Source organism: Protomyctophum parallelum (assembly GCF_964188405.1).
Source record: "Protomyctophum parallelum genome assembly, chromosome: 1".
In the NCBI taxonomy this organism is placed as follows: domain Eukaryota; kingdom Metazoa; phylum Chordata; class Actinopteri; order Myctophiformes; family Myctophidae; genus Protomyctophum; species Protomyctophum parallelum.
The window spans coordinates 108,014,650-108,020,480 of NC_139697.1; the positions used below are offsets into that span (position 1 = coordinate 108,014,650).

The window sequence follows — 5,831 nt, forward strand, 5'->3', positions numbered from 1 at the left end:
TTTCCATTCATTCTGCAACATGCGGTCCGCGGTCCCTCAGAAGGTCGCGAGGTTCAACATGCGGTCCGCGGTCCCTCAGAAGGTCGCGAGGTTAAACCTGCGGTCCGCGGTCCCTCAGAAGGTGTTTCAACCCGGACGAGAGAGAGAGTAGCTCACCTCTGGCTCACATCAACAAACAGCAGAGAGTGAACGTCAAACAGAGGAAGTCTGTATGTAAGTTTGTAGTGTATATATTAATAATAAGTTTGTAGTGTATATATTAATAATAAGTTTGTAGTGTATATATTAATAATGTAGGCTCGAGGATCGTTTGCTTTTGCCTGAAGGCTGGCGTGCTTTGATGACGCAGGGTTGTGATGCGCCAGTGTTGGCTGGCTGTGATCAGTGGTTGTGGAAAATAATAATAAACGGAGCGACTTGATTGATTGATTGATTGATTGATTGATTGATTGAAATATTTATTAACAGTTTGTAGAATTTACAGTACATTTTAAGCACAAACTCAATACAAAGACTGTTAACTGTGAGTGGACGACCCAATTAAGCATTACACTTGTTTACAACAGGGTCCACATTGTTCAATTCATCAAAACATTTAGAGACATACAAATAGACACTTCTATGTAGCTAAAGAACAGAAGAGGAATTCATCATATAGGAAGCAAAAAGGGAAAAGATACATATACAGTGAGGGGAAATGTGTGTGTGGGGGGGGGGGGGGGGTTCAGATTTTACAGAGGCCAGTTTCGAATTGCAGCCATCCGTAGGTGCCCTTTGAGAGCGGTTTTGAAGGAGTCAAGGGATTCACATGTCTTAATGACTGTTGGTAGGGCGTTCCACATTTTGGTGGCATAGGAGCGAAAATAATTTAGTCCCTTGTTTGTGCCGAATCTGGGTTGTACATGGTTTGTTGTACTCCCTCTGGTGTTGTGGGTGTGGACTTCGTTTACCGGTGGCGTTCCAATGATAAACTCCCCAGCTAGCAAGTCATGGCGCGCCGCCGACGTGAGGCGGTCCCCGCGCGCCGCGGATCGTGTCCTCCGCCGGGCGCGTGACGCGACGTGGGCAAGTCGTTCATGATCAGCGTGGGCCACGCGCCCCAACGCGCGTGTAGCCGGCGCCCCGCTTCTCTGCCGCGACTCGAACGTCAGCTACGGACAGCAGCAGCAGGACAGCGTGAAGCTGTCTTATGACACCCCCCCCCCCCCCCCCCCATATATATTGCGACCCGCACCCCTCGATTCTCCCCCATGCTCACCTCCCTCCCACATATTTATAGAAACATAATAAAGCAGCAAATGTATACTTAATTTTAACTTTATTAGGAAAAAAAAAAGTTACAATGAAAACATTTATACAGCCATGTTAAACATAAATAAAGGCACATAAACACAAAAAAAACATGGAAATATTTTAAAACATACAAGTTTAGAATACAAGTGGTTGATTTTTATGTAATTTTGCTGAGAATGCACTTAAGGACCACACTTTGAGAACCACTGGCTCCTAAAATCTATAAAACAGTAAAACACAATTTTCCAAGAACCTATGTTTCTATATCAGTGGTTCTCAAATTATGTCATGTCAAGGACCCCAGAAATATATGAAATTGGCCGCAGACACCTATCTGAAAATATGTTGTTCCAGGGACTACCCAGAAGCAAAGAGGAGTTAAAAACGTTTGCTCTGAAATAATATATATTCAAAGATTTGCACATTTTCAGGATAAAACAAAATAGACCTACAAGCTCGTAGCGCGGTCCCTGGAACAACATATTTTCCTAGGGTTTTCAGAAAACAGTCATACCATTTAAACACTTTAACCATCATTTTAAAAGCCGTTAGATTGTTGGCAGATTTACAAGCTCACGAGCTTGTAGATTTGCTTTTTTTTTTTAATCGTGAAAATGTGGCCCAAACCCAGTGAACGTTTTAACTCAAATCTGCGAGGATTTAGAAGACATTTTGTGGAATCAGTTCTCAAGTTTAATTTCTTATGTCTATAAAACACAAGTCTTTTCTGTGTGGTTAGTTATGTAGGCCCAATAACAGTTACACAGCAATAAACAGAACACACAATCGAGATTCACCTTTTGAGCAAGAAATCGTGCAGCATACATTTGAACCCTTTTCATGCCAAAGTTATTCAGCATTTGAGCCACGGACCACCGTTTGATGAGCTGCCGTTTCCTTCCTTTATGAAGCCTGACTGTTGGCCGCCAGCAGAAGTTCCAGGATGCACCCTATCCAACGTCTCCGGCTCTCAGACCCCAGGTCCCCGTCACTGAAGTCCAAGATGCCCTGGTTTTAGCCACTTTAACCATTATTTAAAAAGCTGTAAGCTGTTGAAAACGAGCTTGTAGATTTGCTAATTTTGAAACATCGTGAAAATGTGGCACAAATCTGTAAATATATATTCTTTTGCAGCAAACGTTTTAACTCATCTGTGCGGATTTAGAAGACATCAGTTCTCAAGTTTAAGTGCTTAAGTCTTTAAAACACCAATTCTCTTCTGAGTGGAGTCAGGAGTTTCTGAGCGTAGCAATGTGTGTATGTCCCCGTGTCTGTATGTCCGAGCACGGAAAGCTGGGTGCGTTCCTTGAGGTCTGGATGTTGCGGGGACCCCCACACGGTACAATGCAGGCTGGGTATAGAGGGTCAGGGAAACCCGACTGGTGGTAGCCTTTCCAGCAGAGGTTGAAGTCGATAGGTCTTCCTCCAGCGAAAGTTCGTCTGAAATCACAGAATTAATTAAATACATTTTTTTCACCTTAATCATTTCTCTGTCTTGTGATTCATGACTTAACAGTTGCCCTGTGGGTAAAAACCCAGCCATTTTCTAATTTCTATTCCTGTGCTAAAATGTGAAAATGTTCTTACCATTTTTATTATCCATTTTATTCATCCATCACCATCATCTCCACTTCCTCCACGTGACCTCATCTGTAATTTGAACAAAATCAAATACAAAATTGATATGGATTGCATTTGTATAGGGCTCACAACACGTGAGCTTGTAGATCGACTATTTTCACCATGCAACCAAGTGTAAATTCAGGCATTCTGAAATAGGCCTACCTACCATCACTGCTGTGAAATGTGGGATAACGTTTTGATGGCTGTGAGAACCACTGCCTTAACCCATTTAGACCCGAGGACGCATCTGTGTCGCCTCATAGGTTTTAAACATTATTTTAAAAGCTGTTAGCTGTTGAAAAATAGCAGATCTACAAGCTCATAGTGTGGCATAGAGTGCCACAGTACTCATCATAATACACCTCAGTCATTTAAAATGTACACAGTTACACATTGTTGGGTGCCAATTTGCTGTCCTTGGTAAAAATGAAAATGAACAATTACCTTAAATTAAAGAACGATGTCTCAGCTCTGTACAGCATGTCACCTTGTCTGTAAAATGAAATCAAATTCAAGTCAAAATTATTTCAAATGTAACAGCAAACTTGAGGCAAGAGAGCTTAATTGTAGCATGCAACCTTAATTCAGTGGTAGAAAATGTTCTTACCGTTTGTACGCCCAACAGATCCAAGTCCTGTGTCTGAAATCAGTAACAACTAAATGGTAAACATTGTATGTACATAAAATCAATTTGATGAAAACAGAAGATCTACAAGCACACAATGTGCTGCGAGCTTGTAGACCAGCTATTTTCAGCATGCAACCAAGTGTAAAAATCAGGCTACGAGCAAGCAACGTATCAAATCTGATTTAATTCGAATAATTATTATGACTTTTATCAACATAAGAAGACGTTAGAAAAGAACATCATGATACATTATTATTGTTCGCTACTAAACCATTTTACTTACTTCTGATATGAGGTTGCTTTGTTTCCCCCAGCCTCCACCGTCTGGGTCGATCTTGCTGGAATCTTGTTTGTCTGTAAAATTAAATAATATAAAACACCGTCCAACGGAGCTATAGATGTTTTTAAGCCACGTCCAAACAATAGATTAGCTAGCTAGCTAGCTGCTAGCTAGCTAATCTATTCCCTCTAGCTAACGTTAGGGTTACGTGCACAGATAAAGATCACGTGTAATTACACTACACACAGTATATATCAGATATAAAAATACACTGACCTTTCAACTGAATTTCTCCGGATAAAAACGGCGAAATATAAGCCTTTGTTGTGGAGTCCTCGACTACAAGTACTTCTGCAGCTCATTGCTCAAGACAACAACAAGTCAACAACAAAGCAGCCAGCCGAGAAGCCTGAGGCTGCAATGCATGCCGGGTAAAGCGTCCCGTGTTACTATAACAAATATACAAATATAACAAACTAATACAAATATACAAGTATAGTCCCTGGACTCCCTGCTGTACTAAATATTATTATTATTATTATTATTATTATTATTAATAATAATAATAAAATAATAATAATAATAATAGGTCACTATTAATGAGTTTATACAATAACCGCATAAGAATAAAAACTAAAACAAGGCAAAAATTTATTTATACATAGATGCACATCCATGCCTGAGAGAGAGAGAGAGAGAGAGAGAGAGAGAGAGAGAGAGAGAGAGAGAGAGTCGGGCGGGGGAGGCAAGCCTTACGTCAGCGTGAGGAGGGGCTGTACATCACTGTAAATTCACAAGGCATTAAAATGTAAATGAGCGCGATCGCTTGACGTGAAGAGAGAGGCGCGATGGCCAAGCGCGACCGGGCGTGCACGGCGATGAAATAGACAGCGGGAGGCGGTACCTAGCGGGGCAATGTTAGCTGGGTCCTTGTCATCTATCCTTATAAAGAGAGTCTAAAGCCTGCATATTCTTCTAGCTGCGGCCGGCGCTACAATAATAAGTTTGTAGTGAACAAACCTTTGTTTAACTTTATGTTGTCTGAGGTAAACTAAAGAGTGACCTACTGAGGCGCGTTGTGGAAGCTGGAGGAATTTAATTATTTTCACATACGGTAAGTTTAAAGATGGATTAGCTAGTTAACGGTAACGCTAATGCTAATTAGTGGCAGACCAGACCTTTAACCCATGTTAAAGTGTAACAGAAGGAAGTATCGGGGAAAGTATGTTTTGGTTTTGTTTATATACAATAAGAATGTAACTTAAAGTATTGTTGGCCTGAAAACTGCTCTCAAAGAGCAGCTACAGACTGAATCCCCCCCCACCCCGTTTTACCCCTTTTTACCTCCTTTATGATGATTTCCTGTTTTTGACTATATAGAAGTGTCTATTTGTACGTCTCTAAATGTTTTGATGAATTGAACATGGTGGACCCTGTTGTAAACAAGTGTAATGCTTTATGGTGTCGTCCACTCACAACAGTCTTTGTACTGAGTTGTGCTTGAAATGTACTGTAATTCTGCAAACTGTTAAATACTAATCAATCATTAAAAAAAAAGAAAGAAAGTGGCATTTTAGAAAACTATGGTAGAGCTTGATTCTGGTGCTCAAAGAGCCTTGATTGATTGATTGAAATATGTATTAACAGTTTGCAGAATGTGTCATTTCACTTGAAAGCACAACTCAATGCAAAGACTGTTACTGTGGACGATGCACTGATAAAGCATTATCACTGAGGATACGTCCCAGGTGCATCCATGCCATGTTTTTTAGTTATAATTATTCTATTTATAGTGATAATGACATATATGTGACAACCAGGTATAGTCTAGCTGCCAGAGGCAGGTGGGAAACCCTTAGTGTTTTATTTAGCTGCCAGGGGCAGGTGGGCAACCCTTAGTGTTTTATTTAGCTGCCAGGGGCAGGTGGGCAACCAACCCTTAAGGCTCATACATAGTCTGGATTTACGGTGGTGGGGTGACCACCGAACTACAACATGACGTCACGA

At 41.0% G+C, this 5,831-nt stretch overlaps 2 long non-coding RNA genes across 2 annotated transcripts; one reads left to right on the forward strand and one right to left on the reverse strand.

Annotated features, from left to right (window-relative positions):
• The first annotated feature begins 1,364 nt into the window (after positions 1-1,364).
• LOC310865929 lies at positions 1,365-2,775 on the forward strand. Its single transcript, XR_014569854.1, has 2 exons — positions 1,365-2,274; positions 2,357-2,775. It is a non-coding gene; the product is annotated as an uncharacterized lncRNA (long non-coding RNA).
• Positions 2,266-4,203, reverse strand: LOC310865899. The gene is made up of 6 exons (XR_014569850.1): positions 4,101-4,203; positions 3,828-3,898; positions 3,524-3,556; positions 3,361-3,408; positions 2,881-2,943; positions 2,266-2,733 (listed from the first exon to the last, which is right to left on the reverse strand). It is a non-coding gene; the product is annotated as an uncharacterized lncRNA (long non-coding RNA).
• Positions 4,204-5,831: the final 1,628 nt, after the last annotated feature.